Source organism: Paramormyrops kingsleyae, chromosome 21 (assembly GCF_048594095.1).
Source record: "Paramormyrops kingsleyae isolate MSU_618 chromosome 21, PKINGS_0.4, whole genome shotgun sequence".
NCBI classification, from domain to species: Eukaryota; Metazoa; Chordata; class Actinopteri; order Osteoglossiformes; family Mormyridae; genus Paramormyrops; species Paramormyrops kingsleyae.
The window spans coordinates 14,893,567-14,906,029 of record NC_132817.1 but is presented as its reverse complement, the minus strand read 5'-3'; the positions used below and the strand labels follow the sequence as shown (position 1 = coordinate 14,906,029).

The 12,463-nt window shown below is 50.1% G+C and overlaps 1 long non-coding RNA gene across 1 annotated transcript; it reads left to right on the top strand.

Moving 5' to 3' along the window:
• The first annotated feature begins 25 nt into the window (after positions 1 to 25).
• On the top strand, positions 26 to 11,659 carry LOC111836706 (uncharacterized). Its single transcript, XR_002836476.1, has 2 exons — positions 26 to 256; positions 10,576 to 11,659. It is a non-coding gene; the product is annotated as an uncharacterized lncRNA (long non-coding RNA).
• Positions 11,660 to 12,463: the final 804 nt, after the last annotated feature.

Genomic DNA, 12,463 nt, shown 5'->3' with positions numbered 1-12,463 from the left:
TGGGGGGGGAGGGGGGGGGGGCGTGGGGCAGCAGGCCAGGGTTAGCCAATTCAACAGGCGAGTGCATTGCTGCAGGAGGGGTTACCATCCATATTTGACCCGCAAAGTAAAAACGAGGGCCGACTCCAGCCCAGAAATGATGAATCTGAGCTTATGGCCGCGTCCCAACAAATCGACCGAGTGTTAAAGGCTCAAGAGACGGCACTCCTCCCCCCCTTCCCGTGCTGAACTTCTTGGAAGGTTCTCAGCTCCCAAGGTAAGGCCGGGTCTCCTTCGCGCGGATCTTCGCCTGCTGAAGTGGTGCGTACTGACACTGGGCAGACTGACTCGTGGTGGCACGTTGAAAAGTTCGTGTCTGCTGACGATTCTGCATCCTGTGATGATTGTCTTACTCTGGGTCCAAGGAACTACTGCCTATTTATTTGTTTTGTTGTTTTGTTCGTTTATTTGTTTATAAGAGAGTGGGCAAATCGATACCACCAAACATGCAGTTCCCATAATGCACCATGTCTCACATGGCATTCTTTCATAACACCATCCTCCCTCACCCACCTCGCGATGCCCGATGCCTCACTGAGCTGCTGCCAGGCTGTGGTAGGTGTCCAGGGGTGCTGCTAGATTTTGCCCCCCCATGAAAGCATATCATGCTGGGCCCCTAACTCACCCCCCCCCCCCCCATGCTGGTGTCCCTCGAAGTGGCACAGTGTCCCTGACTGACACCGTAGCTGACAGAATGGCAGCCATCCGCTTTCAGTATCGTGGGCTGAGCTGTGGTGGCGCCGGTGTGACTGGCGATTATGTGAAGCCGAGAGTAGATTTATTCTGTTTTGCATCATTTAGAGCTCATCAGATCTGACACACCACTGTGCTGCAAATCACACACACTGTCAGCAAACATGCAGCCACATGCGTAAGACTTTTGCAGCCTGAGGAGTCTAGCCACGTCGACTTAAACCAGTGTTTCCCAATGCGGTGCACGGGAACCCACAGACAGTCCACATTTTTGCTCCCGGTAGGAAAAACATGGGATGTCTGGCAGGGAGCTGGGAGGAAGCAAAAACGTGGACCATCTGTGGATCCCTTAGGACCGGATTGGGAAACACTAACTTAAAGAGTAGCAGAGAGCTGAGCATGGCCAGAGCCCCCGTCACGCACGAATCAGGTCTGGGGGGGGGGGGTGGATTTAACTGCTTGCTGATTTCTGTGGCCTCCTGTATGCAAATCCCTCTTTTGGACGATGGCGGACACACTCGCGACATGATGACCTCATTAGCATGGGCCTCACTTCGCGCCCTGGGGTTGCCGGGCTACAAAACATGCCCCCCTCCCCAACTTTAAGCAAGCTTTTGTGCTGCGTGTCATCGGGTAAGACCTCTGTGAATGTGGAGTGGTGTGGCTGGGAATGGCGGGTGAGCATTAGCATCAGCTAGCGGATCTGCGTGGTCCGCCGTCGCCCCAGATGGGGATACAATATCTGAACCCCCCCTCCTTCCCCCCGTCCCCGCCACCTACCCCCAACCCTATCCGTCTTGGCGAGTCAGTGTTTGAGAATAAATCACATCCTGAAAAGAAGCCCTTCGTTTCGGCTTCCCTATAAGAGCTGACGTTTCAGTTAAGGCCACCAGGCCGCGTTTTCATAATACCTTCATGTCAAGCAAACTCTGCCGCCTTTTTTAATATGTTTTTCCAGCGCCGATATTCCTGCGGCGCTTGCGCGACAGTTCTGATGGGGAATATCACCGTGCACGGCGCTTGTAAACACTCCCCCATCGGTCGTATTGACTGTGGGGAGCCACGGAACGCAGGGATTCCGGAATTGTCAGCTGGGACCATTTTCGGCCAGTGGAGACAGTGTGACAGAAGCTGAATGTGGAACCTGAAAAGGTCCCCGTTTGTCATTACACTGACCGGTTATCCCACACACCTGCTGTCACCTGATGTGCTATTTGCCTCGGCCCCAGCTTTTGCCAGGGGGTGATGATTTGCTGCTGATGCGTGCCGATAGGGCTGCTAAAAGCATCCGCCAGCCAGCGGCGGCCAGACAGAGGGTGGAACGACAAAAGGAGCGGCACTGGGCGGCGCGGAGCACCGTGACAATGTCGCGGAAAGCGTTCTGTCCAGCTGACATTGGACACACAGCTCCGGGCCTGAATGTTAATGGAAGTGGGTCCGGTAGCTGATGGTGTCGGCGCTCCTGCACTGGGCTTTTGGGCACCTGGGCAGTGCCTTGTCATGTTGGGCGCCAGACCTACTCAAAGTGTGACATCCCCATGAAAGGAAAGCAGCTCCCTGCCATGGAAGGCTATGTGATGCACGTGAGTCTGACAGTCGGGTAGGTGGGGTGGGGGTGGGGGGGGGGGGGCGCCTGAGGATGAAGAATCTCAGCTCCCCCCCCCCCTTTTTTTTTTAACACGTCTGTCTGGGATGGCTGACTGTGTTTTTAATTGAGGCGTGAGCCACAGCCCAGCCTTCTGTAGGCAAGATGATTCTCACGACAGTCACAAAGCTGTCTGTCCGTCGTTGGCGCTGGGGGGGGGTGGGCTGGCTCCATGTGGTTGTCATATTAAGCGAGGGGGAGGTTGGCTGTGGGGTGGGGGGGCGGATTTAGAGGCATGGGGGTGAGCTGTCTGGCTGGGGACAGCAGGGGAAGCCCAGACGAGGACGTGTCTGGGAGGAGGCTTGTGATGCTTGCATCGCTAATGATGATATTCAGAGCGGTCTGCCAGGCCATATGTCTGTAGACAGGCGCAGATGAGTGATGCGCAGCTGCGGAAGCCACGCCCCCTACGCGAACACAGAAGCCACTCCCCTCACGCAAACACAGAAGCCACGCCCCTTATGCAAACGCGTTAGCCAGTACTGAAAAGGGGAAGCCTCTGGCTGCCTCCTTTAAACGCTTTAACGGTCATTTTGGCCTATATTTTAAAGTGCATGAATTAGTGTTTATATTTGTGTTTCTCTATGTCCATTTCATTATACAGGTATATCCGTGGCCATTTGCTCTGCGTGTGTTTATATAAATATGCGTGTGTGTTTGCGTGTCTGTATCTGGCCATGTATGTGTACATGTTGGTGCCCTTGTGAGTGTCGGCATGGGGGGGCGGGGACAAATTGTGTGCAGCCTGCATAACATGAAACCCCCAAGCAAAGGCTGTAGGCCGTAAATCCTGTTAGCGTGTGGGCCGCATAACCCGAGGTCGGGGGGGGGGGTCCCTTATGCATCGGATTGGACAAAAACCTTTAGAGGCTGAGTAGCATCGACAGTCACATGTCTAACTCCGCACACTTTGGGGCGGTATATGATTGACGGTCACATGCCTAGCTCCGCCCACTTTGGGGCGGTATATGATTGACAGGTATGTCTAACTCCGCCCACTTTGGGGCCGTATATGATTGACGGTCATTTTGAGAACAGAATATTCCCTGGGATCTCAGCTGCTTCCTGTTTCTGGTTTGCTTTCTTTATAATCATTTCTCAGTGGGTGGGACATGAACATTGCTCTTTCTTCCAATCAGACAGGACACCTAGGATCCAGGTGTGCTTCTGTATGTGTGTGGGGGGGGGGGGCTTCTGTCACTTAAAGGTTAGCGGTAAAGACTGACCTTTGCCTTGCAAATACCTGTAGAACTCATTTACAGCCATTTTGGGCTCTAGTGTCCCGATGTTGTAACACTGACATCCATATTCGCTGTCCTCCAGTTTCCATTATATTCTTACCTACCTCTGGCTTATATTCCATTATATTGATTTTAGGAAGTTTTTCCTAAAATGAGAATTCATTAGATTTTAGACTTCCTTTGAATACGCTTTTTTTTTCTTTTGTAGTTTATTGCTTATTTATATGAAACCATGAATCCTGCAAAAAAACGTTCTAAACACTAACCCATCTTTCCACTATTTGTCTTTGTGGTGTGTGTGTGTGGGGGGGGGGGCTAACTGAGGCAGTATAGGACAGTGTTTCCCAACCCGGGATCTTGGAGACCCCCAGAGAGTCCATGTTGTCTGGCAGGGAGCTGGGAGGGAGCAAAAACGTGGACCGTCTGGCAGGGAGCTGGGAGGGAGCAAAAATGTGGACCGTCTGGAGCTCCCCTAGGAATTGGGCAGAAGGCAGGGGTACAGCCTGGAATGGAAGCCGCTCCAGTCATACAAACAGAAACACACACACACATAGGTTTGTAATTATGTCTTTGTGGGGACTCTCCATTCATTTGTATGGGGAAAATTCTAATCCCAACGTGGCGAATACGAGATTTTGGCATTTTCAGTTTTTGAAAAATGGTCCCCACAACATCAAAATAACAGGTTTTAATTATATTGTAGGGGACATTCGGAACCCACAATGTAATATAAACTTAATCCACACACACACACACACACACACACTCAACGGGCAAACTAAAGGTAACATCTAACTGCATGTTTTTGGACTGTAGAAGGAAACCAATTTTGAACCCTGGAAGTGCGAGACAGTGCTGCTACCCACCAAGTCACTATGCTGCCTGCTAAATAATCAACAACAATTCCATTTTTGCTTTTTCATCTTCCAGACCGCTGTATTTCTACGCCGCTGTTAGATTGCGCCGGGCCGAAGGCTGTCGGGCTGACAGCGCTGTAAGAAATCTGCCATCTTCCGCTGTCCCCAATGAGCGCTACATCGCAGAGCCATTTTCAGGGCAGAGTTAGGAGGGAAAAACAGAAGAGTGGAATGAAAATGGAATGTCACAGGGCAGCCCAACAGCAAGGGGGCGTGGGGGGGGGGCACAGACAGGAAGCTGGCCTTTTAAGGTAGATGGGGCATTCAGACTGGGATCGTAGATACACACAGAATTTATGTTATGATGCTAAATAGGAGTGTGAAGAGCCAACTGTGATACTAGGCAGTTTAACTGTAGTAAGGAGTGTCATGATGGGGCACCCCCCCCCCCCCCCGCGCTCCCCCTCCCCCTCCCCCTGAAGCTCACCCGCAAACACACTATTGTGCAGCAGCGATGTACTCGGGTCTTGGGGCCACCTCAGCGTGGGAACCCCCCGAAAGGGCGGACAGACCTGTCAGGCACTGGCTAGACGGAACAGCTGGGACGGATGTCTCCGTAGCGAGCGTGGAAGGACCCTGGAGGTCAAGGTCAAGAAGCGGGGCCTCATCTGTGAGCTTTCTGCCTGTCAGGATGTTCAATACAGCCGGTCTGCCTTCATTTGCATTCTGGCCAGCACCAGCCCGTTTGAGAGAAGCAGAAAAAGCTACCTTAGGGGTAAAAGATCGTCGTCTTCCCCCCTAACGTTCGGCTTCAGCGATACCCTGATTTAGGGGTAAAAGATCGTCGTCTTCCCCCCTAACGGTCGGCTTCAGCGATACCCTGATTTATGGGTAAAAGATCGTCGTCTTCCCCCCTAATGGTCGGCTTCAGCGATACCCTGATTTATGGGTAAAAGATCGTCGTCTTCCCCCCTAACGGTCGGCTTCAGCGATACCCTGATTTATGGGTAAAAGATCTTCGTCTTCCCCTAACGGTCGGCTTCAGCGATACCCTGATTTATGGGTAAAAGATCTTCGTCTTCCCCTAACGGTCGGCTTCAGCGATACCCTGATTTAGGAGTAAAAGATCGTCGTCTTCCCCCCTAACGGTCGGCTTCAGCGATACCCTGATTTATGGGTAAAAGATCGTCGTCTTCCCCCCTAACGGTCGGCTTCAGCGATACCCTGATTTATGGGTAAAAGATCGTCGTCTTCCCCCCTAACGGTCGGCTTCAGCGATACCCTGATTTATGGGTAAAAGATCGTCGTCTTCCCCCCTAACGGTCGGCTTCAGCGATACCCTGATTTATGGGTAAAAGATCGTCGTCTTCCCCCCTAACGGTCGGCTTCAGCCATCCCTGCTCCATAGGGCAGTACCAGCCAGAACTCTGCAGTTTCACAGAGGTGCAAGTCATATCCATTTTGATGAGAACATCAGTCTGTGCTGATCTTGTAATTGCTGCTAAAATGAATAACACAGTAATTTGTGTCAACAAATATGCCTCAGTCAAACATATATAATGAATAAATCAGCCCTTTTGTATGTTTAGAGAAGAAATAAAATTGATAAAGAGAGTAATAGGCTAAAAGCAGGAAATATTTCAATCAAGTTTTTATATTATGGGTATATTACGTTTATGGGAATTGTACTTAGTGTCCCGTTGATATGGACAGCTGGGGGTTGCAAGTACACAGGGGTGGCGTGGAGACAGGACCATGTGCATACAAACCATTAGTCGTCAGAGTGTAACCGGTTGAATTCTGGTAAATTTCTATCCACAGGAGAAACCCTAATAAGCAGCCAGATCGGGGTGGGGGGGGGGGGGTTGTTAAAAGCAGCCACCCACGTGATGTACCTTGCCGTCCTGCACGGATGTAGCGACACCCGCTCGGCACGCGGTCGTCTGTGACGGCTCTGTCCCTTTAAGAGGCGGGGCCACATCCTCGTCATGGGGGCGTGTGATTGAATAGGGAACAGGGGAAGGTGGCAGGCTCCCTCCCTGCTGTCGATCCCATTATTCGTCGCGGTGTAAGCTTCATTAGCTCAGCTGAAAGGGGCTTTCCTCCACACTGGCACAATAGACGTGTCTGCACCCCCCCCCCTCCCCGCCCCAACTTTCTCACACCCCCTCTGCACCTCCCCCGGGTGTAATCGTCTCAACGCACGCTGAAATCAAGCTCAGTAGCAGCACGCTTGTGAGACCCACTCATGTCCCCCTACTGGCGTCCCTGCCTCGGTACACACCTTCCCCTCGTTCCCTCGTTTCCTCGTGGCCCCCACCCCACTGTCTTATCACCATGTCAGCAAAAAGGCAGCCCGGCTGGGGGCATTTTCGTGCACCCCACCCCCCATAACTAGTTCTCTCAATCTGTCCCTTGTCCCGCACCTGCTGAGGGGACGCTAACACAGGGATGACACAGCATTGTGCACCTGCGCTAACACCGCGCCCCCCCCCCCCCACAGATACACATTGTACAGGATCTTCAAGTCTGTTTGCACATTTCAGCATATAACTCTCTCAATCCCGTCTGCATTTGTATTTGATTCACTTTTACATTGTTCCACACATATTTAGGACATGCAAAATATTTTATTTCGTATGTTAATGTATTTAGATTTATTCTTGGCTACTCTTAGTAAAAGCAGTTTTGCTCTCTTTCAGAGAAGCCTATTGGTGCTGGCTTGTTTTTTTTTTTATCAGGCAGTTGGAGCAGACAGCCTTGGGGTCTTCCTCTCGGAGTGTGATAAGAAAACAAAATAAGGGGGCGCAGGGGGAACTGCAGCTCCCGCGACTCCATGCGCCGCCGTTAGCATTTAGCCGTTAGCCACATTACCCTATATTTGCATGCGCGTGTGTAAATTTACATACTGTCTCTTTACAAGGTTTACGGGGGCGGGAGGTGTTAGTTAATATCTGGGTACTTCTGAGATATCCGTGCTTTAACCCACTTGGAGGAGGAAGCGAAAGCAAACTCGATGTCCTCGTTGCAAAGTCCTCCGGGGAATTATGCAACCCTCACAGTAATTGAGCGAGGCCCCCCGTGGTGGAAGAGGTGTCCAGGGAGATGCCTGCCGACCTGGTTTCGGAGCTGCTACCCCCCCCCCCCCAGCATCTTTTCTGCCCATCAGGCTGCTAAGTAACTGCGAGGCAGGCGAAGACTGAGTAAATCTCCGGGTATCGCGCCGGCGCTGGTGTTTCTATCCATCGCGGTAGTCTGTTCATTTCATCCATCAAGGTATTAAAATGTCAGGTCTGTAAGTCTTTCTTTTTTAAGAATTAGCATAGGCTAACAGACAGACTCATTGACAACCGCCCCCCCCCCCCCCCTCCGCTTTACACACACTGCCAGGAGGTGTTTCCTGTGGGCCGGGGGGGACGGGGGGGCACTGTTACGTCCTGTTGGCGTAGCCATCTTCGGTCGCCATTCACAGTCTAGATGCAGCTCTCCTTTTCATTAGGGTTGGGGGGGGGGTCGTTGATTCATGCGAGGTGTGATCTGCTGACATGTATTTTTAATGAGGGGCTACGTCTTTGTTGGGGAGACATAACACGGAGGCTTGGGGGGACAGGGGGCCTCTGGCAGTGCACCCTTGGCCTTACTCTCGCACCCTGGGGCTCCAGACACCCCCGCGGCTGCCACTGAAAAGCAGCCCAGCAACGGCGCTGCTCTCACTTACCATGATAATGTCATCGGAAAAGAACCTTCATAGAAGGGTGTGGAAAGTGTGTGTCTGCCTGTGTGTGTGTATGTGTGTGTGTGTGGGGGGGGATTATGCTTATTTTACATTGTGGGGACCAAATGTTCCCCACAATGAAATAAAACCCTGTTATTTTGACTTTGTGGGGAACATTTTGCAGGTCCCCGCAATGATCTGTGAATGCAATCAAAAAACTAAAAATGCCAAAAGTCTCGTATTTTGTTTGGTTACTTATGGTTAAGGTTAGGGCTGGGTCGGGGTTAAGGTCGAAATGTTGGGATTAAAGTTTTCCCCATAGAAATGAATGGAGAGTCCTCACAAAGATATAATTACAAACCTGTGTGTGTGTGAGAGAGAGAGAGAGAGAAAGAGAGAGAGGGAAAGATGGCTCTTGTGTCTCTGTGTACTTGTGGGTGACTGTGTATCCATGTACTTTAGACCTTCAGGAGACCTTTACTTTTTCATAAATTAAATACAGAAGAATAAAACTCCCACTCAGCCGACTGTACAGTCACTTTAGTTCGACTTTTTAAACTTTCTTGAAATTATTATTTCGTTCTCTCTTTGTCCGTGATCTTTTTTTTCCTGTCTGACGTCCTCGTAGGGACGAGGGCTCTTTCAGGCTAACTCCGCCTGCTGCAGCGTCCCTGGTTTTGCGAGGCCCCCGTTCCCACGGAGAGCCTCCTTTCTCCAGGGAGGCCTATTTCTCATACGCTCCTTCCCCCCCCCCCACCCTCCTCAATTCACGTCTGGGCTTCCCAACATTAGTATGCAAGTGACGGATCCGTCTGGATAATAAAGACTTGAACCGCCAGTCAAGCAAGGGTTAATCACAGCCTCATTCAGCCCCCCCCCCCAACCACCACCCCCCCCCCCAAAGCCCCATCCAAAACCATAATGGTACCTTAGACAGACAGTCTGAATTAAACTAGGATTACACCCTAGCTGCACTCCCCCCACCCACACCACCCCTAAACACACACCCACGGTCTCCTCCCAGTCACCAACCGAAACCCACCCCCAATCCAAACCTGGTCCCAGGACCCCCCCCCCCCCCCCCTCAGCAGATTGCAGGGGAACCTCCCCCCAACCACCGCCGTAGCAACCTGCTTCATAAATCATCAGCCTCCAATACCCACTATCATGCTGACCGCTCCGGACGTTGGTTCTTATTGACATCCAGTCAGCACTATTCCAAATGGCCGCTTCTGTTAATTTTGTAAGGGTGTCGAAGGAAGTCTTTACTGTCTTTAGAGGATGCGCTGAACACATTGTATAAAAATGGCCTGTACTCTATATAGGCAGGAGGCACAGGGGTAGAACTGTCTTTCAGGAGTCAACACAAGGAACGCGGTATTTATAAACATAGCCTACATAGGTGTTTCTCCAACCAGTCCTCGGGGACCCGCAGAAAGTTTATGTTTTTGCTCCCTCTCAGCAGCCGAAAAATTGTGGACTGTCTGTCAGGGAGCTGGGAGGGAGCAAAAACGTGGACCGGCTGTGGGTCTCTGAGGACCGGGTTGAGAATCACAGGCCTACATAGTTTTATTTTTTTCTTTGTTTTCTCAATCGAAACAATTTGTTGCAGACACAGACACGGACACGGACACGGACACGGACACGGACACGTCTTGCTACGGACAGGGTGACGGTCACCGTCGTTTTCCCATACGTCACACTCCACACGCGACTAGGGAACTGACAATCACGCCGAATACTCGCACTTGCAACCAGTGACAAAAAGTGACCTGAGTGTCGGTCAGCCCATGTGACCGAGGTGTGACCGTGCACAATCCAGCGTCATCTGTCTGCACGGGGAGGTCTGGCGCTTAGCGTGTCTCAGCCTGAATCCCAGAGGTAATATTAGTTTGACGCACACAGCTCCCCCCCCCGCCCACCCCAGCTGAGCATAGTGTAGCGTACTCAGACGAGCAGTGACCTGCGTCTGTCTGCTGGCTCAGGGTCATTGTCCTGGGCGATAAAGGCTTCAAGTCACCCCCCCCCCACCCCGTGTCCCCTAACCCCAGCTCCAGACAGATGCCCCCACAGCGGGGGGATGAGATGGACGCCATGGTACACACGCTGCACCCGCATCTTGTTCGAATCCTCCGTCATTTACATTAATTAGCCAATCGCCTTAACTGATGTTTATATACAAGAAGATTTATGTAGATTAATTGAGGCTGTAAACGGCCATGTTCTGGTTTCTCACCCCCGTGCGTCCTGCTGGCCCGTCTCACATGCACATATAAGGCAGCCAGATAAGCAAAGGACACCCCAGGCTCCAGTGTGACACCCAGAGTGGGCCAGTGGTACTGTGGGGTGTTCTGACCGCTTCCTTCCTCTCTTCTGTGTCTGCAGGAGGCCCGAAAGCAGAAACTAGGGTGAAAATATCCAACTGCAGAGCTGTCTCTGGACACATGGCCCCTGGGGTCCAGCAGGGGAACCCAGAACAGGGCCAGGAAGAGCGGGACGAGCGGCAGCGCTGCCGTGGGTGGCAGGACCGGCCCATTACGGCTGTCCTGCTCATATTTTTAGAATCTCCCTGGTAAAGATCTGAGTCGGCTCCCGCGGAAACTCCAAAAAAAGCCTGTAAAATCAGGCTAATTCGATGCTTGAGATTCGTGTGCGAAAGTCCGTGCATTTTCCAGGACAGGTAAGTATGCTGTGAGAAATGAAGGTAAGATTATATGTATGTCATCTGTCTTTTAAATCACTTTAAAAGTAAAAGATATGTTTATAGCCTCATGCTAAGCATTTAAGGAAAAGCTTCAAACGTAACTTCAAACATAAATATCTTCTTATAATACAATACCTGCCTTTAAAAACATGTAATATAGAACAATGAAATTGTACAGTGCTTGAGAGAAAAAAAAACAAGCTAATTGCAATAATGAATCATCTGTATCATATTGTATGATATTGTATTATAATGATGTTCACATTTATATGCTTATTATGGCACTGATAAGTTGCTATGCTTTGCTAATGTAAAAGACAATACAACTCATTGCCTATGAAAATCTTAGAATGAATGGTAAGAATAATTCAACGCAGATTTAAACAGTCCCCAGACTAAACAGACTGTGGTAATAAATGACCAGGAAGATTAACAGATTCTGAATGTCGTCAGCTGTACTTTGCATTGATGAAAGGTTGCTTTACTTCAATACAGGCAAATTCATAGACAGCCTTTTTAGGTCCCTAAAGGACCCTGTTTGGCAGATTAAACATCTGTAAAGCTCATCTGTTTTCAGAATAGATTTGCTTTACACTTCATATATTAGCCAAACCTGAGGGTTAAGTTAAAACTTATTAGTTCTGACTGACATCGGCAAAGGTGAGTATTTCACAAATATTTTCATGTACTTCCCTGAAAGGTTTCATGTGTTTACAATTGCTTTCTTCATGTATATTTATTTTCAATAAATATTGATCGAAAATTGCTTGTGTCCCAATCTTTGTTCCGTGCTGATGATAATTAGTAGATGTTTTAAAAGGGTTGCAAGGTTGCCCAAATGAGTAGCGTATCCTGTAGTGTGTTAAAGCTGTGTCGAACTGAAACAGCCATTCTGAGTAGATCCATCTACAGATGAACTGATCGACGCTAATGCTAATGCTGTGAGTGGCTGGTAGCTGTGTGGCGCATGGGTTAGTGTCCTGTCATTGCCCCTCGTGCACGTGAGGTTCCACTCTCTATGGGGCTCTGACTTGCGAGTCAGACCCACTCTGCCTTGACCTGGCCCAAGGCTGGGGAGGTTGTGAACAGAGGGGGGGGGGATTATTGTCTCCTGCCCAGATAGTAAGCAAAGCGGGTTTGGCCCTGGGCCACCCACAGAGGGTCCAGCGAGGCATGAGATGACTTGGTATCCATGCTCAGTGACCATGGTAAATTCCCCCAAACTTCTCCAAATGCACCCCCATGGCTGGGGTACCAGCCTTGCACAATCCTCCGCTTGGTCTAATCTCTAAATCAGGATCGAAATATGATCGCAAATTGACACGTATCACCTCGGCCAAAGAACAAAGCACCATTCAAGGAGAGGAGGAGAATACATTTAAATCCAGGTCAAAAGAGATCAATGACAGAGTAATGAATCATTTGAAATATAAAATGCCCACTAAAACAGTACATAATATGTAATAATATGACCTCTACAAGGCAAAAGAGTGCCTGAATATATTTCCAGGCCAACTGTATGTTCTCCTGTTGTAATGCTGACATAATTATGGACATTAAGTGATTAGA